The sequence below is a fragment of the Lathyrus oleraceus genome, chromosome 7, assembly GCF_024323335.1.
Source record: "Lathyrus oleraceus cultivar Zhongwan6 chromosome 7, CAAS_Psat_ZW6_1.0, whole genome shotgun sequence".
NCBI classification, from domain to species: Eukaryota; Viridiplantae; Streptophyta; class Magnoliopsida; order Fabales; family Fabaceae; genus Lathyrus; species Lathyrus oleraceus.
Window position 1 is genome coordinate 542,591,931 of NC_066585.1, and position 23,396 is coordinate 542,615,326.

A 23,396-nucleotide genomic window follows, 5' to 3' on the forward strand; every position below is an offset into this window, starting at 1 on the left:
TTTCTCAATTATCATTTTTGGACATAAAAATTGTAAACCCTCTCTCAACTACAATTTTTGGACGGGAAAATTGCAAACCCTCTCAAGAAACTATTTTTGAGCAGAAAAATAGAAAATCATCTCAACAAACTATTTTTGAACGGAAAAATAGAAAACATTATCTAGACACACAATTACTCAAATCTCCAATACACCCAAAAGACTATATTTTGTTGTTATTTTGAAAATTAAAACTAACTATCTCTATTTATATTAATACTTAAGTTATATTTTCTCCCTACTATCCGATGTGGGATTTGAATGAATATACTATTTAATCAAACAAATCCTCCCTTCATCCAAAGTCTTTCATATCTTCACTATGTCTTTAACTTCATCTTCAAAATGATCATTATAGTTATAACAATTAGCCACATTTGTAAAATTATTACTCATCATTTTTTTTTGTCTTCTTCCTCCCTTGATCAAATTTTTTTGTTACTCTTCCTTTTTCGCTTGGTTATAATTTTTTTTATTCTTCCGTCCTCCCTTAATCAGAACCTTAGCTTTGATACCAGTTGTTGGGGAAAAAATTCTACGCACGCGGAAGCATACCCACAAAAAAGAAAAATAAGCAAAAAAATTCTAACAAAAACTAAAAAACAAATCATAATTTAGCTTTGTGATTTTTTATAAGGACAAAATTACAAACCCTTCCTTACAATTGTAATTTTTAAGGAGAAAGTTGCAAACCATCCAAACTTCAATTTTTGAACGAAAAAATTGCAATATCATACTCTTTATGGAGTCCCACCTGCTCGTCATCACCTCTAGCCTGGTCTGCTATCTAGAGCTCATATGTATATACCTTTTTCAGGAATTCAAACCTAGCATGAGCCCCTCTGGTTCTATCCATCTCCGCCATCACATCTGCTGGGTCAACTCTCAGATAGTCTACCATCATCTCGAATGCCTCTTCTTTTCCAATCCTCCCATGATCTAGAAGTTTCCCCCGATCGGAAGATGTAGCAAATACAACATATTATCGAGTGTGAAAGACATCTCACTAAGCGGAAGATGAAATGATGAAGCAAATCTTCTTTTCTTCTTTTTAAAAATAGGAATTGCAAAACAAAAAGTTATTTAATCTCTTGATCAATTATGAATTGCTTTCGCAAATATTAGAACCAATCATTTGAACTCTTGCGTCAGATACCATTTTCACCCTTTCAGCGCATAAACGGTATCTAGGTGTTTCTACATTTGTAGCAAACACATTTTCTTTTAAAACATACATTACAAAACAAAATAAATCATTCTCGTTATAATAGATATTACACGATTTATACGAGATCTGTCGATATGACAATCCTCATATTTCAGACTCTAAGTAAATTACTCAGACATTGTAAACGGAAAAACAACACAATCATATAATGATTTCATTATAAAAATAGTAGAATGGAACCTGGAAATGAAGTAAATAATACTAAAATAAATCGTTCCCCAAATAGAGGCTTTAATCCGAGAGGTACAACAACAATTTAAATGGAAAATGCAACAAGAATTAAACTAAGAAACTTGCATAAAAGTGGTAAAATGCAGATTTTTTTAACATAAACTTAGTGAAAATAAAAGCTTGGATCCCTTGAAATTGATTCCCCCACGCGCTTTTATAAGTCTAGATGAACTAAGTAGCTATTGGAATTACTAAAAAATATGCAGGAACTGATGAAAACTGTCCAGAAAAAATGTTGCAACCGCCAGAGAAAAACCAGGAAAATGTATGATTCGCGTCATAGAAGATGATGACTTTCCAGTCATAATTTTCAAATGCGAAATTTGATTCCACGACGAGCGTCATGGATGATGATGACCCACCCGTCATGGATGATGATTCTTTCTTTTTCCTTGCCTTTTGTTAGTTTCTCTTCGAAATCGATACCAATCGCTTAATGACTGTAACACAGTATAAATGGCCATCTTATTGCAATAAAAGGGATGTAAAATGACACTACACACTCTAAAATTAAGTTAATAAACATGAAGAAAATGCTTGTTATTAATACATGTGGGGTGATCGAGTCAACCTCGACCCAGGTGGACCCGAACTGTAGTCAGACCTGGCCACCACTGATGGGCACGCACCACCTATGCCTGACCAGACTCTTTTGGAGAGCCACCACCAGAGCATAGGATCTTCCGACCACCTCCAACTGGACCAGAGATTCCGCGCCCTACGTCTTTCATTGCTTCCGCTAGATCTCCCTCATGGCTCTGCATCTTTTGTCGACTTTTCTACTACTTTGTAACGTTCTAATTTGTTACAAATTCGAAACATATTTTATTTCTCTTCACCACTCAATATTTTCTTTCTCTTATAAAAAAATATAGTAGAAAAAAATAACAATTAATCTCTTTAAAAAAATACTTAAAATTTCAAAGTTATTCTATCTCCACTAAAGACTTAAAAACTTATTGTATGAGTAAGTAATCTCTTAAAATAATACTTAAAACTTATTGTTTCCACTAAGATTAATTATATTCTTTAATTGAATATTTTTCTAAGTAAATAATTTATTTGTGTAAAGATAAAAAGATAATATTTTAAAAAAAAACATGAAAGATAAAATTTTAGACTCAATAATACAAATTTAAATGAGAGAAAGTTGATCTAAAATTCCAATAATTAAGAATAATTAAAGATATAACTTGATTATATAATTGCGTTTATGTGCTTAGATAGTGTAACATGTTGTACAATTATTTGGACTTTATGGTTATGTTTGAATATCATAAAATAAACATAGGGAAATAAAATGGAATGGGGTTGGATGTAGAGAAATGGAGCGAAGCGGAATGAAGTTTCTATTCCATCGTTTGGAAATTTTGAGGAGAAACAAGACATATTCTTCATTCTGCGCAAATCGAAGGAAAATAAATATGATGATAAGTGATGGAGTATAATGAAATCTACACCACTCCATTATACTATGCTCATATCATTTTAAACTATTCAAATAATATAATACCACTAAATTCCATCCTTCATACCGCTCTTCTCCATATGATTCCATTAAGCCAAAATGTTGAAAAAAACAAATGCATAGAGAAAAAGAGGAACACTATCAAAACACAAAGATATAACGTGAAAAACTCCAAAATCGGAGAAAAAATCACGACCGTTGTCAAATAATAACATGTAATTAATCCTCAACCACCCCAAACCCCATTACACCCACACCCTCCATAGCAAATATTTAGCTACATCTCACAGCAGTCTATTAGAATAGTATATGAGAACAAAGAAAGTTAAATACAAGCTTAAAGTGCTTTTGAGTGGTTCATCTTGTAACGAAAAACTTGAATCTTTTATATAGCTTTCGACTCCCTTTTTCTTTATAAAACTAAGCGATGTGAGACTTCTTCAACATGTATATTTTTAACCAACCACAACAATTTCCACCTTGATTGAAAATAATACATTAGCTTTCATTGTCTTCCCCGACAATCATACTCCACCATAAAGAGTATAGTTACTTGAAGCTACACCACTTTAGGAACTTTCACATTGTCTTCATTGATATCCCTAGTTTAAAACCATCATACTCCATTTAAAGAAGAGTATACTTCACTTGAAGGTAAACTTCTTCAAGAATTTCCTCATGTCGGAAATCAGATTGAAAACCTATGGTGCAACTTCCATGTTGGTATGAAGCTCTTCAACAGTTGACATAATCTCACAACTTGTGTAATTTTGATTGTATCAACACATCTTTGACTTGAACTATCCACAGGTCAAAAACAATTCCTCAATCAATTTTCTGTAGCCCAAACTACACATCGAAACTTTTGACTGCAACTCAATAACTCTTTCACAACACTATTTTTTTCCTGATAAGATCAGACAAAGCTACAACCACATAGCATACTAAAAAATCATATCCCCGGTCCCCGTATCAAACCAAAAACTCTAATATCATTCATTGGGAAAAACAAATGCATAGAAAAAAAGATAAACACAATTACAACACGAGAATATAACGTGGAAATTCCAAAATCATAGGGAAAAACCACGAATGTTGTCAAATGACAACCAACGAATAACACAGTGTGAGAATTACTGCAACACATAATTTACCCTTAACCATTCAGACCCCTAATACACATACACCTCAAAATAAATATTTAACTATATCTCACAACATTCTAATACAAAAATATAAAAGAATAAAAAAAGTAAAATATAAATTTAAAGTGTTTTTTACTATTGTATTTTATAACGAAGAATTTGAATCATTTATATAGTCTTTGACTCAGTGTTAGTGGTGTATAATTTCTTCAACCAGGAAATTGTCAATTAATCCGAACACAAAGAAAGGTTAAAAGTTCTTAACTCTTTATTATATTATTTATTTGACCAACGCTATTTTAAAGTTACTTTTAGTTATTTTCCATCATTATATTTTTAAATATATCAACTTAATACACATTAAACCAAACATTTGCAACTTTTGTCTTTCCCAAGTGTAAAAAGACTAAGAACACATCTTATACGATCACGTTTATTAGTTTAAAAGATTAATATCAAAATAGGTTTTTTGAGAGGCAGCTAAACAAGCAACAACATACTAACATATAAACTTTATTGATAAATTCATTAATCCTTATTCTCATATTTTAAAACTAAATAAATACATCTTTTTAATTTTATATTTCTCAATATTCTCTTATTATTAATATAAAATTTTATTTTAAACATAATCATATTGTTACATTTTAAAACATTTCAATTCTAAATTAAATTTTATTTGTTTAAAGACTTTGCGACAGTCTGATTCAAGATAATATCACCGTCCATTAGAGGTCCCGTTTAAAGGCAGAGCAAATCTTCATATGAACTGATCCAACAAAGATCGATTATATCAGATAGAATTCAAACTTGAGACATTGAGAGGAACACACTCTCAAGACCCAATCCTCCACCACTAAGTCAAACATTGATATATATATATATATATATATATATATATATATATATATATATATATATATATATATATATATATATATATATATATATATATATATATATATATATATATATATATATATTAAAAATTATTTCAATGATATTTAAAAAAATTGAGATTGTGTAATAAGGGGTTGATTGGATCGGCCCGGATAATAGACATCTTAAATCTTAAAATTATGGGTGTTCATGAACTGGTTTGGTTTGATTTTGAGAGAATTCGGTGTCCAAATTGATCAAAAATATATGGGTTGATTTTGGTTGAATTTGCACATTTTTGCAATAATATCCAAGTTGAATTGATCGGACACACAATAAACAAAAATGCAAAAATGTTTTTAAAAATATTTAATTTCCATCAAATAAATTTTCATAATAATATAAAGTTTTATTTATTTTCGTGAATGTAACAAATATTATTTTCTTCTTTTTGAAATTGAATAACTTATATTAGTTTTCACGATGAGTTAATTCTACAAACTAATTATAGTTTGTTCGGTTAGACGAACTCGCTGATAAAATTTTAAAAATTCGATGCAGATTCCTTTGATATAGTTTGATTTTTATCAGAATTAAAAAAATCACAACTCAATCATCATAATTACAATTAGATTTAGATTTGTCCAAACTAATAAATACTCATACTTAAAGCAAATAATTACATGTTTGAATTTCTTTAAAATGATATAGTACTCTAAATTAAATTTATATTTGTTATTTTTAAAAATACATCAATTTGAATTAGCATTGTTATGATCTTTTTTCAATCACAATGGTTCATTTTAAAAGTATTACATTCTGTTGTTAACAAGTTTAAGTCAATTAATATTGTGAGAAAAACCCTCAAGAATTGGCCTATTGGTTGGTGAAGATTTGCGTTCTATACTCTTCTCCAATTTTCGAATTCAAATCCAGACTCAAGGCTATATATTAAGTTTTAAAAAAGACAAATATTTTGAGAAATAAAAATAAATTGTTAAATTTTACACAATTAATTGTCTAGAATAAAGAAAATAAAAAAAAGTCAGAAAATTGGAAGAAAGTGCATCATTATTTTTGAGACTCAATGATGGACCATGACCAAATTAATGAAGCTAAACAAAATTCGTTGCACATTCAACAAACTATAGTAATTATTTGACAGTCACTGAATTAATTTAATTTTCTCAATGGCATGTTCACACGAATGTCTATGTCCAATTAATTACAGCACCCATATATAGACAATTAATCCATTGAATTCAAATCTCTGTGGTCATAATTCTCAACACATGCTTGAGATGATGAAACAAGTGGATTGGTTCAATTTCAACCACAAGGTGTTTTTTTTTATTTTGTCTTTATTTGTTAATGGGTGAGAATCAACTAGTGTTCCATTGCTTTCTTGACTATAAAATCTGACAAAAATTGGTGGCTGTCTCTTTGAATTTTTTTTGGGTAAATATGATTTTTTATTCCAATTAATTTATTATTTTTGAATTAAATTCTCAACTGATTTTATTCAATCAAATTTACTTTAATCTTAAAAAGTGGGGGAGCACATAAGATTATTTGACTTCAAGCTAATAACTTTGTAGCTTTCTTTTTGTGACTTAATTTCTCTTTTAAGTTTTCTTTCTTTGGTTGGAATATCTTAAATAACTTTCGGTATTCTCTTGTCCAAAATTTCCTTGGATATGAGCCTAATATGCCAAAATTATGCTAAGCTTACTGTTGACATAGATGGAAAAACAGTGGATGGGTCGACTACTACTTCATAATCATCTCCATTTTGTAATATATATATATATATATATATATATATATATATATATATATATATATATATATATATATATATATATATATATATATATATATATATATGAATCACGATCAAATGATACAAACATGTTAAATTTAGTTACATGATATATTCGACAACTCTTTACTCTAGGATTGTTCATGGTTCAATTTAATCAAAAAATCAAACCAAACCAAATCAAATTATATTTAAAATTCACTCAAACAAAAACCAAACCGTTTTAATTTATTAAGAACCAAACTGAATCAAAATTATTGGTTTGATATACCGTTTTAAAATGCCGAACCATACCGAATTGTTAGAAGATAATTTTTGTTAAATCGAAACATTCGGTAAAGAACGGAACCGTTAAATTTGTTTTCGATTTAAAATAAAATAAAACTTGTTTTTATTTTTTATTTTTAATTTCGGTTCGGTTCGATTCCAATTTCAGTTCGGTTTACTTAGCATATAATTCGGTTCTAGAATTGTTTATGCAATATGGTTCGGTTCACTAACCAAACATAACGGTTCAGTTATTTTAACCTCACTCCAGTTCGGTTTAAACGGTTCAGTTCGGTTAATGGTTTTTTTGAACAGTCCTACTTCATCCTATGTTCGTATAACAAAATCCACCATTGGATTGAAAGATATTATCATATAGATCATGTCTATAAAATTTCACATCAATCAAATATGTTAAAGAAAATAATAAAAATTAACGATTTTCATTATTTGAAATACATTAGTTTTTATGTATCTTGTTGATATGTTAAATGATTTCTTATTGATACTGAATTTTATAGACATGATCTATATGATAATTACTTTTAATCTAACTATAGATTTTGTTATGCGAATATGCGGTAAAGAGTTATCAGAGGTGTCATGTTAATATGTTTGACATTCTAGTGACGTCGTTGACATTCTTCAACGAAACGTTTCTTACTCACCACCCTTTTGACGTCGTTGACTTTCTATACAAGTAAGTCAATCCCTTTCTCGAACCAAAGGCTAATGATACCATGTGTTGGAAGAATTTTTTCACTAGAAAACATCAAACATTGTGAGACTTCTGTTTTTAGAGCAACACCTTTGTGAAAGACATACTACATATTCCCCCCAAACCTTAAGGGGATAGATGAGTGAGTGAATTCTTTCACTTATAAATTTTCACTATGACAATAACAATGAAATCAAAACCACCTAATCAATCAAAATTTAATCACAAAAACTTGAAGAGAATTTAAAAACATCTCAAAATACTCTAGCGCGAAGAGCACAATCAAATCTTTGAAATCTACATATTTCAATAGATTTTGAACCAATTCAAAAAATTAAAAGACATCAAAGAAAATGACAAAATTAGATCCAACACAACTCTTTTAACATGGCGGCAGAAACACAACATACTAGAAAGAGATTGATTTAAATAAATACAACCTACTCGAACGCGAACATGACGAACGAAGTAAAATCGTCTAAAAACCCAACTATAAATTTCATATTAAAAATGTATTTAAGCTCGTGTGAACCATATACTAGAGCCGTCAAAATTGACTAGTTCATATGGGCTGCCCCGTCAAACCCGAAAAATCATAGGGTTTAAGCCTTAAAATTAAAGTTTGGATTTTTAGGACATTTTTCACCCGACCCTAAAAACCCGCTACCCATTGGTGCTATCTCGTATGGGTCGCGAATAGTCCGTTAGGTCCATATAATTATAAATTTTAAAACTTTATATTATTATTGTTGGAGTTGGTTGAAAATATACATGTTGGAGAAGTCTCACATCACTTAATTTTGTGAATGAAGAGAGAGTTCAAGACTATATATAGGATACAAGTTCTTTGAAGTTCCACATTGCTTAGTTTTGTGAAGGAAGAAGAAGTCCAATGTTATATATATGATTCAAGTTCTTCATTCCAAGATGCACTAAATATTTTTTTGGAGGGTGTGGGGTACTGGGAGCCTGAGTTAGTTGAGGGTATATTATGTGTTATAATAATTTTCACATAATGTTATTCTTTGGTTGTCTAATGATAACAACCGTGATTTTTTCTCCAATTTTGGAGTTTCTGCGCTATGTTCTTGTGTTGTGATTGTGTTCTTCTTTTTTCTCTATGCTTTGTTTGTTTATTCCCAACAACTAGTATCAAAGCTTTTAGTTCGATCCGGGGATAAGTGTTCTTAATATCCTTTATGGTTGAAGTTTTTTTTATCTTCCACATCAGAAAAGAAGGGTAATATTATGAAAGAGTTGTTGAGCTGCAGTAAAAAATTCCGCTATGCAGTTTGGACTAGAGAAAATTGATGGAAGAATTAATTTTGACTTATGGAATGTTCAAGTCAAAGATGTGTTGATACAATTAAGATTACACAAGGTGCAAGATTATGTCGGTGGTTGAAGAACTTCTTGCCAACAAGGAAGTTACACTATAAAGTTTCAACCTGGTTTTCGACATGTGAAAATTCTTGAAGTGATTTAGCTTCAAGTGAAGTATACTCTTCTTTAGATGGAGTGTGGTAGTTTTTTAAAACTATGATTGTCGATGAAGGCAATGTGAAATTCTTGGAGGGACTTAGCTTCAAGTAAAATTTATTCTTCATGATAAAGTATATGATTGTCGGTGATGACAATGTAAAGTTTTTAAAATGGTTTATCTTCAAGTGAAATATATTTTTCATGAGAGAGTATGATGATTTTTAAGACTATGTTTGTCGGTGAAGATAATGTGAAAGTTCTTGGAGTGGTGTAGCTTCAAGTGACTATACTCATTATGGTGGAGTATGATTGTCGGTGAAGACAATGAAAATTTATGTATTATTTTCAATCAAGGTGGAGATTTTTGGAGTTGGTTGAAAATATACATGTTGATGAAGTCATGCATCGCTTAGTTTTGTGAATAAGAGGGAGTTCAAGGCTATATATAGGATACAAGTTCTTTGAAATCCCACATCGTTTAATTTTGTGAAGGAAGAGGGAGTCCAAGACTATATATAGGATTCAAGTTCTTCATTCCAAGATGCACCAGTCAAAAACACTTTAAACTTGTATTTGACTTTCTTTGTTCTCATATACTCTTGTATTAGGGCGTTGTGAGATGTAGTTAAATATTTATTTTGAAGTGTGTGTGTGTACTGGGAGCCTGTGTTAGTTGAAGATATATTATGTGTTATAATAATTTTTACATAATGAGGCACTAGGACATGTCCGTAGTTGCAGGAGTTCTTACTATAAGTTGGAGTGGTTATAGAATTTATTCAAAGATCATAAAGTTGTTTCTAGATGTCTTGTGCGACTAGAGCGTATATGCGGATGTTTATAGGTTCCACAATTTTTGTGACAAGACCTTTATGCTTGTCGAGACACGATATCTCTTACTATTTATAGATTTGGAGAGATGTTTGGGATACAGTCGGGGAGTAACTGCGTTAGTTACCATCTACAAATATCTCAGAGATGCTTCCATGTTCAGTTGCAAGCAACTCGATGGATATCCTACTCTCCTACAAATATTTATTTTGATTTGGTTTATTATATTTTAATTAATTTTATTTCGTTTATTAATAGTATTAATTTTGTAACAGTGCTGGATTCATGAGTATTTTCCAACACTTGAAAAAAGAGGAGAGAATTGAAAACCAATTGATAATTGTGGTCTTCCTCGAGCGATGAGATGATCCTATAAGCAAGGAGTCGTGAAGATGGATGACTTGCGAACTATTTTGGACGAGCTAATACCTACCTACGTCATATGGTGCCCATTCGAGAATCATGGAGTATGGCGCAATTTGATGAGTTATGTTTGTACAAGGAGTGTCTGAAGTGGGGTGACACAGTTGTTCCATACTTGCCTGACAGATGTATACGTCAGTTTGGATATAAAATATATTCAAGAACTTAATTGAATCTAGATGAGCCAACAATATATCTCGAGTCATCTCTTTTTCTACTATAATAAACATAGCATGCGTCCTCTATAAGCTTAAACACATGTTGTATCTCAATTCTAAGACCTCTTATCTCTTTTTCTATCATACTCTTATGCTTATATATTTGGGTGATTCGAGTGACATTCTCCAGATCTCGCTCTTGCAAGAAAAACAATATGTGTCTCGGTGGAACATGTCTCTTTGTCAAATCAACAACACGTTGTTTCTCATCTGTGGCCAACCTAATAACAAAGGAATGACTTTCTAATATATCAGGTAAACAATGTTTATGAACTCCACATTTTACATCAACCTTTTATCCAGACTCATCTTTCGTCGGAGTCGACCTGATTTTAAATGGACATCCATATTTTTTTTGTTGCACTTTGTGTTCCACTGTCAGTATCCTTGTATTTCCCACATTTTGTATTGCAAATACATGTTTCATATCTGAACATGTGATAATAACAGTTACTTTATTTCAGATTTCAACCTCTTTAATCCACCTTATCATCTCTTCTCGTATACCAAATCTTTGAGTTGTTGAAAAAATATCAGAAGTATCTACGCATATTTGAGAATTTCCATATCCGCAACATAAATTTTTTTGTAAAAAAAATAAATTTTACAAAGCAAACCGGACATCTTGATAAAAGTGTTCCGGTACATAAAAAATATGAATCGGATATCTTGTTTACAAGTGTTCCGATCTACACAAACATATAAATCGGAACATATATAAAAAGTGTTCTAATACAATATATTTTTTCATACAAAAATCAGAACTCTTTTAGTAAGTCTTCCGAAATTAATTTATGTATAAATTAGATATCTTTCGTAAAATCATCCGATAATAAAAAAGATATATATCGAAAATCATTTTCAAAGTCTTTCGGTGCAAATATGAAAGAATATAATTTTTAGAAATCTCAAATCAATAATAAAATGTGAAATTGTAAATTGATTTAAAACATGTCAGAGTAAAATGATAGAGATATGAAAATAAGTATGAAGTAAAATTTTCTTACCATAAACGAGATGGAGATGTTGGCGACCAATCTAAAAGGGTTTCACAAAGATGGAAAAAAAATCACCATCAACCGAAAACAACCGAAAACATGACAAATCTTCTTTAATAGGGTGACCGCATATTTTTTTAACAATCACACACCATAACATTAAAATTACATAGTATAATAAAGTAATTATATCTTCTTTTCTATTATATGTAAAGTAACAAATCATAAGATAAATATTTATTTTCTTACTATTGTATCTTATATTTATTTAATTCAACAAATAGTCATTGAAGGTCTTGGGAGTTAGGAGTAAATAGTGTAAAAGTGAGCTAATAGTCAATATAGTATTTAACCTGTAAATATAGTCCATGACATTTACATTATATCTAGTTACTGTTTTGTAGTCTAGGTTGACCAAAGATCCAGATCTAAGAAAATTTCTTAGAAAAATTAAATTCCATGGGTCTTATTCTAAGCACATGCTTGCGCATTCTAATTATGAATTTTTCTACATTGTTGTTTGGCTCCACAACTAGTATCATGTTATTCAACATTTTGGGGCACGTCGCTATTTCATATAAACTAATTATTTCTAGAAAACTACACTCCGGTCTCTTTTCTTATCCGTTTAAATTATACATCTTTAATTATTGTTATATTAAATATATACTTAAACCATTTAGTTAATGATATTATGTTAAGAACACATGTTCAAAATTTTCGAATCTAAATTCTAATTAGAATAATTATTAACAGACTTTGTTATTAAGAGAAATTATCAAGAAACTTTGTTTATTTTTATCGAAAAGATTTCAACCTCTTTAAAAAGTTTATATAGAATAATATCTTTTATTTTATAAGTCGATTTTATATGAATGATTTATGTTAAATTCTAACATGGTATCAAAGTCTATTGTACGTGTTGGAAATTTGTCAATTCCCACTCAAGAATTTCATAAAAAATTGATGAATTATGAACTAAATCTTAATAAATAAGAATCAATCTATCTGATTGATTACTCCTCTTGTTCTTCACTCTTCATTCGATTGAAACAATCACACTTAGGTTGCAAGTTTTCGTTGCACAATTGATAATGAAAAGGAAATAGAAATGAATTGGGGAAGAAAGGAAGATTAGAGTTTTCGAAGAAGAAGAAGTAGAAATTCTGCAGAGTTTCTCTCTGCACTTCAAACAGAAGAAGTTTTATTTACACACTTGTGTTACAAATAATGATAGGGGACCTCCTTATTTATAGATTGAGATTTCTTGTACCTCAAGCAATCTCTAATAAACTAACTTTTAAAACAAACAAGCCTATGTCGAAATCTATATCGAGCAACATGCTTCGACATTTCGACATTTACATAGTTCGACGCTTCCTTGCTTCTGACGAGCAACCTGCTTCGACACAAAGAATTAAAAATCAATCCACTATCTAATTCATTGTGTCTAAGCTATATATATTCATCATAGACCTTAACTTCTTGAACACTTTGACTTGCACTCCTTTTGTCATGATGAGTGCAATCTGGTTCTCAGTTTTGCAGTGTTCCAAGTTCAGCTCCGCTTCTGCTACTTGCTCTCGAAGATAATGAAACTTCATTTCGATGTGCTTGCTTCATCCATGCGCTATCGGATTCTTCGCCAGATTGATAGCAGACATGTTGTCGATCTTCATGGTAATTGCTCCATGATTCTTCCTTGTAATCTCTTAGACCAAATTCACCATCCACGTTGCTTGACATGCACAGAGGGAAGCAATTATGTATTCTACTTCACAAGACGTCAATGCCACTACTGGTTCCTTTCTTGAACTCTAAGCAATTTGTGAACCACCTAGCATAAATACATAGCTAGTTGTGAATTTTCTATCCTCAACATCACTACGCCAACTTGAGTCGGTGTATCCTATTAACTTGCATTATTTTACTTCCTCAATTACAGGGAAAAGAATATCATAGTTGAGAGTTCCTTTGAGATATCTTAGTATCATCTTCGTCGCTGCTAGGTGTGATACCTTTGACTTCTGCATAAATCTGCTCACCATTCTTACATTGTAAGCTAGATCAGGCCTTGTGTGACAAAGATATCAAAGTGATCCAATGAGTCTTCTGTACTATGTTGGGTCGACATCATCTTCATTTGTTTCTTTCGACAGTTGCAATCTGGGCTCAGCTGGAGTCGGAGTTGGGTTGCAATCTTGCATCTCAAATCTCTTGAGTATTTTGCCTGCATATCTTCTTTGGTTGCAATCTTTGCTTCACACACTTCAAATCCTTCAATGCCTCAGCTGCATTGACTGGTTCAACATCTGCATAGAAAGCATAATGTACCAGGTCACCTTCATCATTGACCACATCATCTAATGTAATCACACATTCTTGCAACCTTGCAGGCATGTGTCTGGTTCTTTGAGGTCTTCTTGTGCTTGCTTGACCTCTGTCTTCTTATTGTCTAACTTCTCTTTCGACTTTACTTACTGGTTCTTCACATAAGATTCTCACAGCATTCTTCTTTACATTTTAAGTCCAATCCCATTCCTTAAGCTCATCTCTGATCACATCCCTGTTGATCACTACTTGCTTGTTCACTAGGTCGAACAACTTGTATCCTCCAATCAAATGACATCCTATTAGAATCATTTGACTCGAGTTATCATTAAGTTTTCTTCTCAACTGATCATGCACATGTCTATGTGCTATATATCCAAATATTTTTAGATGACTAAAGTTAGGCTTGACACCAGACCATCATTTTTCTGGCGTGATTTCTTCTAGCCTTTTTGCCGAACATCTGTTTTGGATGTATGTTGCAGTCGACACAGATTCTCCCCATAATTTTTTGGATAGATGTTTGCCTTTCAACATACTTCTCACCATATTCATAATGGTTTTTTTCTTCCTTTCTGCCATTCCATTCTGCTGTGGAATATAGGGTGGCGCCACCTCATGCACAATCCTTTCTTTATCACATAACATGTTGAAGTCTTTCGACACATATTCTCCACCACCACCAGTCCTCAGAATCTTGAGATTTCGACTACTGTTTCTTTCGACCATAGATTTAAACTTGAAAAATACCTCAATCACTTCACTTTTCTTCTTGATCATGTATGTCCATAGTTTTTGACTGAAATCATCTATGAATGTGACAAAGTATTTGTTACCTCCAATTGAATCCACCTGGATAGGTCCAAATACATCAAAGTACACGATTTCGAGGATTGCTTTCGACTTGCTTCCTGCATCCTAGCTGAAGTTATTCTTGTGTTGTTTCTCCTGCACAAATTCCTCACATACTTTATTTGGAATGTCGATTTCTGGTAACCCTGAAACCATATTTCTTCTTTTTAGATCTCTGATGTCTTTGAAATTGAGATGAACAAGTCTATAATACCATATTCGTTCATCCTTGCTAGATGCAGTTGCAAGACACTTGTGCTCCATCACATTAATTTCAAAATTGAAGGTTATATTATGTGACATAGGAGCCTTCAAGATTAACCTTCCAGTTGAGTCGAGAAATCTCATCATCTTGTCTTTGATAAACACTTTGAATTCTTTTCGACCAACTGCCTTATGCTGAACAAATTACTTTTCATGCCTGGTATGCACAATACATTGGAAATTAATGACCTCACTACACCAAAAACTGGAATAGACAGCGCCCCTTAGAGGGCGCTTTATTACAAAAGCGCACTCTAAAGTGAAGAGAAAAAATAAGGAGCGAACAACTGGAATAGACAGCGCACTTTAGAGGGCGCTTTTGTAATAAAGCGCCCTCTAAGGTGAAGCGAAAAAATAAGGAGGAGATAGAGGGACAACAATACAGGGCGCTTTTTAGAAAGCGCCCTCTAAGGTTACCCTTAGAGGGCGCCTTTAAAAAAGCGCTCTATAAGTCCATGTGCATTTCCAGTTTATAAAGCGCTTTTGGAAAGCCTTAGAGAGCGCTTTTAGAAGCGCCCTCTTAGGCCCCCTTTAGAGGGCGCTTTTGTAACAAAGCGCCCTCTAAAGTGAAGCCAAAAAAAAAATGGAGGGACAACAATAGAGGGCGCTTTTGTGAAAGCGCCCTCTAAGGTTACCCTTAGAGGGCGCTTTTGAAAAAGCGCTCTCTAAGTCCATGTACATTTCCAGTTTATAAAGCGCTTCTGGAAAGCCTTAGAGAGCGCTTTCATAAGCGCCCTCTTAGGCCCCCTTTAGAGGGCACTTTTTTTCCACAAGCGCCCTCTAATGTCCCCTTTAGTAAACATTAAAATTATAACATACTGCGCGTTTTGTTATTTCACTATCTGTTATTAGCGTTCTTTTTCATGTTAGGGTTCTGAGGCGTTTTCCTTCCACCTCTGTTAGATCTACATGCGCGTTTCCTCCTTCTACCAATCAAAGGTACACGCTTTTCCCAATTACTGTTTTATGTTATTGCTTTGTTTTAGCTTTGCCCAATTTCTATTTTACCTTATTACTGCGCGTTTCCTCCTTCTACGTTTGTTTCGACCATGATAGCGGATGCACTAGGAAATTGACGGTTGGTTTTTAGTGACCATGATTGCGGATGCAATGGGTTATACGACCTATGAACATCTGATTTTGTGTCAACACCAGTATCATTAGAAACCTAGGTCCGAATGTGTTTGAACTCTTCTGAAATTGTTTTTTATTTATTCTAATTAGTAATGGATAATACATGGATGTCTTCCAATCGATTGTCGAGAGAGTACGAGAATGGGGTATCAGAATTCGTTAAGTTTGCCGTTGCGCACGCCGAAGACCCCAGTAGAATGATATGTCCTTGCTTGGGTTGTTGTTATGGGAAACGGGTTGACGCAGTTCAGTTGACATCGCATCTAATGAGGCATGGAATTGATCGAAGTTATACATGTTGGAATTTGCATGGTGAGAAAAGTAACGAGAATGTTGAACCGGGGGATAGTACGACCTATGCCTCAAACTACAGTGGCGCAGATACATACGATTGTGATCGAGTTGAAGAGATTGCAGAAGCACTTGAAGGAGATCTTAAGGATTGTCCCGAAATGTTTGAGAGGTTGGTAAGTGATGCAGAGAAACCTTTGTATGATGGTTGCACTAAATTCACAAGATTGTCTGCGGTATTAAAGTTGTACAACTTAAAGGCGGGCAATGGGTGGTCGGATAAAAGTTTCACAGAGTTATTAGCCCTTTTGAAAGATATGCTTCCTGAGGATAATGTTCTTCCCAATCGAACATATGAGACCAAAAAGATGTTGTGCTCTATTGGCATGAGCTATGATAAGATACATGCATGTCCAAACGATTGCGTTTTGTTTCGAAATGAGTATGCATCGTTAAATGAGTGTCCTAAATGCGGTGTCTCGCGATATAAGAACAAGTTGTCTCCAGCAAAGGTCTTGTGGTATTTTCCTGTTATTCCGAGATTTAGACGCATGTTTCGTAGTGAAACCGATTCAAGACACTTGACCTGGCATGCAGATGAAAGAATTATAGATGGAAAGTATCGACATCCGGCAGATTCACCACAGTGGTTGAAAATTGATAATGATTATCCTGAATTTGGAGAAGAATCAAGAAACCTTCGCTTGGCATTATCTACTGATGGAATGAACCCACACGGTATCCAGAGTATCTCACACAGTACATGGCCTGTGATTATTATGATTTATAACCTACCTCCATGGCTATGTATGAAGCGTAAGTACATGATGTTGTCTATGTTGATTTCTGGACCTAAACAACCAGGGAATGACATAGACGTGTACTTGAAGCCCTTAATCGAAGATTTAAAGATTTTGTGGGAGACCGGTGTGGAGGTTTATGATGGATATAGGAAAGAAAGTTTCAACTTGAGGGCGATGTTGTTTGGCACAATTAATGATTTTCCAGCATACGGAAATCTATCAGGGTATAGCATAAAAGGTCAATGTGCGTGTCCTGTTTGTGAAGATAAAACAAATTGGAAGCGCTTGGAGTTTGGTCAGAAGAATGTCTTTCTCGGTCATCGGAGATTCTTAAATTCAAATCATCACTACCGTGGATGGAGAAAGGCGTTCAATGGAGAGACAGAACAAGGCAGAGCTCCACCTATATTGACGGGTGATCAAATTTTTGAAAAGGTGAAAGATTTGGATACTCAGTTTGGCAAGCCTTTTGCCCACACACTTGTCAAAAGTGGGTGGAAGAAGAGGTCAGTTTTTTTTGAATTGCCGTATTGGAAGTCCTTGTATGTGAGACATTTTCTTGATGTTATGCATATTGAAAAAAATGTATTTGAAAGTGTTATTGGCACGTTACTCAATATACAAGGAAAGTCTAAGGATGGCCTTAAGGCAAGAAAGGACTTGATAGCGATGGGAATAAGAACTGAATTAGGACCCTTGAAGAAAGGAAAACGAACATATCTACCGCCTGCTGCTTATACTCTATCTAGAAAGGAGAAAAAAACATTGTGTAAGTTTCTAAGTGAAGTTAAAGTTCCAGAAGGGTACTCTTCAGATATTAGAAGACTTGTGTCTATGAAAGACCTCAAGTTAAAGAGTTTAAAGACCCATGATTGCCATGTTATAATGGAACATTTTCTCCCAATAGGTATACGTTCTATTCTTCCAGAAAAAGTAAGAAGCTCTATAACTAAGTTGTGTTCTTTCTTCAAGTCAATTTGCAGTAAGGTGATCAATCCTGCGATCTTACCAATGTTGCAAAAAGAAATCGTTATTACTTTGTGTGAGCTTGAAATGTTTTTTCCTCCATCATTTTTTGACATAATGGTACATCTAGTTGTTCATCTTGTGAAAGAGACATAATTGTGTGGACCAGCTTATATGAGATGGATGTACCCTGTTGAACGTTATATGAAAATATTAAAAGGGTACGTGAAGAACCGAAGTCGACCAGAAGGTTGTATGGTTGAAAGATACATTGTTGAAGAAGCGATTGAGTTTTGTACTGAATATTTGTCTAATGTTCAGTCAATCGGACTCCCCAAGTCTCAGCTTGTCGAAAAGAAAGAAGGAAAAAATCTAATTGGAAATAAAATCGTGGCAGTATCAAGGGTCGAACGGGATCAAGTGCATTTGTATGTTCTGCACAATGAGAATGAGGTTGAGCCGTATGTTGAAATTCACAAGGATGTTCTCCGAGGTTTAAATCCCAATAGAAATGAAAATTGGATAGTACGAGAGCACAATCGATGTTTTATACCTTGGTTTAAGGATCATATTTGTTCAAAGTATTATTCAGATCCCGCTTCAATAACAGAAAGGTTGAGATGCTTAGCATATGGTCCAAGTTTCCATGTTTTTTCTTATAGCGCATACGCGATTAATGGATACACATTTTATACCAAAGAACAAGATGATAAAAGTACTATGCAGAATAGTGGTGTCACCGTGGTAGCTGAAGCAATGCACATATCAAGTGTGAAGGACTTAAACCCCAAATTTGCAAATCTGTCGTATTTTGGTGTTATCGAGCGCATTTGGGTGTTTGATTATGAGAAGTTTCAGATTCCTATATTTGGTTGCAAGTGGGTTGAAAATAATAACGGCATTCGAATGGATAAGTCAGGATTTTTGCAAGTGGATCTTAATAGGGTGGGATACAAAGATGAGTCTTTTATTCTAGCCTCTCAAGCTAGACAAGTGTTCTATGTCAATGATCCGAAAAGTACGAAATGGTCTATAGTTCTTTTTTCCAACAAAGTAATTGATGAAAACACTGGAGATCAAGGTGATATTGATGTTGAGATTGAATCGTTTACCAGAAATGATCAAGATGAGAATATTATATCAAATGATTCATATATTAGAAATGATCATAATGAGGGTATTTGGATCAATCCAACCGTCCGTGTTGTTAAGAGACATGTAGAACATATTCCAACCAAGAAAAGAAAGAGAACTTAGTGAAAAAGGTACAGGTCAAATGATTTTAATTGTTTTCTTTATTACAGGTAAAATGACTTTTATGATTTTAATTGTTTTTACATTTGTCATCTGATTTTAATTGTTTTCTTTTTTACAGGTAAAATGATGATGCTGGATATTTGTTTAGATGGAGATGCTCTATTGTCGTCAAGCCTCATTCGCGTAGATGATGATGCTGGATATTTGAAAGTATCCCTCTACGACAATGGAACATGTCCATCTAAACATATATCAATTCTATCTTCAAAAGATAAGGGTTCAATGTTGGCAAGTTACATTGGTTTCCTTGTTCGACAACATATTCCGATTACATGTGATAATTGGAGAAGTCCGGACTTGAAGGTTGGCAAATAAAAAATATGGTCGGAGATACAGGTACTTACCATATATCGTTATATGTTTTTTGTTGCATCAACTTTGCAGCCCTGTATTGTAGGCAGAATTTAGGACTTCTCAAAGTTGATTTCTTGTTACTTTGTCGTTCATAAAATACACCACTAAATTCTCTGCGTTTAATTTTTAATTTTTTTTCATCAGGCTTGTGTCTCAATAGAGGATGGGTATCTACCTAAAGTTACTTTTGTAGTGGTCCAAAAGAGACATCACACCCGTCTCTTTCCTGTCAACCCCAAAGAGACCGATAGAAGTGGAAATATTATGCCAGGTTTTTTCAATATATTTCTCAACGCAGCTGGTATATATTATCATTTGAATTTATCATGTTTTGCTGATTTTGTTGTTCTAAATTGTCAAAGGAACCGTGGTAGACACCAGCGTTTGTCACCCTAGGGAATTTGATTTTTACCTTAACAGCCATGCAGGAATTCAGGTAATATTAGCTATGTCATTTAACTTTATGCCATTGTTTACTATTTGTTGCTCAATCGCCTTTTGACAGTTCTGTGTTATTTGCATTTGGACGTGTTCTTTTTGCAGGGGACTACTTATGCTGCCATTTGTTGTTTTGGTTGAGCCTTATTTTGTATGGATGTGCGATAGAACTACTAGACAGCTTTTGGATATACAGAACATGTTTGCCACCATGGGTGGATGGGCGTTTTTGTTTAGTATTGGTTAGAACTACTAGACAGCTTTTGGATACAGTGGTCACTGGGTGTTGGTTGCTATGTTTTATTCTCTTAATTGTAGTACTTTGAGAATATGTTGTTGTATATTGTTGATCAAAGAATCATATATTAATGTTGTATATATGGAGGATTAATGTTGTATATAAATGGATTCATGTTGTATATGTCAATGGATTAATGGTGTATAACATTGGATTAAAGGATGAAATCAATATGAATTTTACACTTTTGCAGCATGCGAACAGGTTACCAATTAAATATATATCCACTGTTTTTCAAACAAATTTTTTTAAAATAACTAACACTTTAGAGGGCGCTTTGTCCAGAAAGCGCCCTCTAAACACTTTACATTGACAACTTTAGAGGGCGCTTTTTCCTGAAAGCGCCCTCTAAACACTTTACATTGACAACTTTAGAGGGCGCTTTTTCCTGAAAGCGCCCTCTAAACACTTTACAATGACAACTTTAGAGGGCGCTTCTTCCAGAAAGCGCCCTCTAAACACTTTACACTGACAACTTTAGAGGGCGCTTTTTCCAGAAAGCGCCCTCTAAGGTGTCCCTTTATGGACCACTCCAGAGGGCGCTTTTTTCTTAAAGCGCACTATAATGTGGCCACTTTAGACAGCGCTTTCTCCAGGAGAACAAAGCGCTGTCTTTACCTATGCCAGCGCCAGATTAGAGGGCGCTTAAAAGCGCTGTTATAGGCCAAAATAAGCGCCCTCTTTTCCCTTATTTGGCGTAGTGCCTCTTACCATCTTTCCTTATAATTAGAATATCACCAATACCTTTAGCTATTAGGGTATTGTCATTTTTCAAATTTCAACATGTTCTTCATCTTAGGGTTTTATGTTGACAAACCAATCTTTCCTACTAGTCTTGTGTGATAAGCATCCTGAGTCCAAGTACAATTCATCCTAAAATCTTTCTTCATCTCTTGTTGTGACCGTCAACAACATCTTTTCTTCTTCATGCTTTGTAAAATTTGCATCATTTTCTTGATTCTTTTGTTTTTCAGGTCAATCACTAGGGTAGTGACTATACTTCTGACAATTGAAACACTGAATGTGACTTTTGTTAGGTTTTCGACCACCACTTATTCCTTTACCTGCAGCCCCACCTCTTTGGTTGCTTTGGTATAAGGACTTTCTCTGATTCGACCAACCTCTTTCTTTCTGATTTCGACCAGTCGAATTGATGTAGCCTCCTCTACCTTTGTTGTCGAACCACTTCCCTTTGCCTTTCCTTTCTCTTGCTGATTGCACCTGCAAAGCAACATCACCCTTCAACTGCTTGGAGCTTTTTCAACCATTCTTTGCTCATGAGATTCAAGTGTCCCTTGAAGCTCTTCCTTTGTCTATTGACAAATCTTCCGACTCTTCTATGGCTACTACCATGTGGTCGAACTTTCGAGCTAATGACCTCAAGATATTTGCAACAATCGATCTTGATATCAACACCTCTCCACATACCTTGATTTGATTCACCAGTTTTGTAGCCCTAGCGGAAAAGTCAGTTATGCTTGCGTTGTCTTCCATCTGAAGCAATTCATGCGTTCTTTTGTGACATTGTAATCTCATTTCTTTCACCTTCTTAGTACCTCCAAACGATTTTTTCAGAATTTCTCATGCTTCTTTCACTAAACCAATATCACTCAGATTTTCAAAATGATTGGAATCAACACATTGATGAATTATAAAGAGAGCATTACAATATTTCTTCTTCAATTCTTTGTGTGCAGCCTTTTCTTCATCCGTCACATTTTCTGCAAGTGGAGTCACTACCTTCTTCACAAGATCCCAAATATCTTGATAGCAAAAAACAATCTTTATCTGCTTACACCAATTCTCGTTTGATTCTTCAGAATTGGGAGACTCGCCGGAAAACACCCGTTCGGATGATTCATCATGTTATGCTTCCAAGAATCGCTCAGCCAATGCTATAGTCTCTAGAAACCAAATGTTGGAAATTCGCCAATTCCCACTCAAGAATTTCACAAAAACTTGATGAATTCTGAACCGAATCTTGATGAATAAGAATCAATCTTTTAGATTGATTACTCCTCTTTTTCTTCACTCTTCACTCGAGTGAATCAACTACACTTAGGCTGCAAGATTTCACTGCACAATTGATATTGAAAAATAAAAAAAATGAATTAAGGAAGAAATGAAGATTATGGTTTTCGAAGAAGAAGAAAAAGAAGAAGAAATTTTGAAGAGTTTCTTTCTGCATTTCAAACTGAAGTTTTATTCACAGACTTGTGATACAAACAAAGATAGGGGGACCTCCATATTAATATACTGATATTTCTGGCACCTTAAGCAATCTCTAACAAACTAACTTAAAAAAAATCTAAGTCAAAATCTCTATCGAGTAACATGCTTCGATATTTCGACATTTACACAGTTCGACACTTCCTTTCTTCTGTCGAGCAACCTAATTCAACACAAGAAATTACAAATTAACAGATCAGACATTGAGCCCCCCTCCGCTTAAATCCATGGACCAAGTTCAAAAAGAGTGTTTGGCGTGAGGGGGTGTATTAGAAAGACCTCAAATCCTACATTGATTGGAGATATAACCTTGTAAAAGTTTATATAGTGTGACACCCCTCACTTTATAAGTCGGTTTTGTAATGCAAAA

General features: G+C 33.6%; 1 long non-coding RNA gene across 1 annotated transcript; it reads left to right on the forward strand.

Annotated features, from left to right (window-relative positions):
* The first annotated feature begins 20,203 nt into the window (after positions 1 to 20,203).
* LOC127100889 (uncharacterized) lies at positions 20,204 to 20,786 on the forward strand. Its single transcript, XR_007794527.1, has 3 exons — positions 20,204 to 20,332; positions 20,424 to 20,497; positions 20,605 to 20,786. It is a non-coding gene; the product is annotated as an uncharacterized LOC127100889 (long non-coding RNA).
* Positions 20,787 to 23,396: the final 2,610 nt, after the last annotated feature.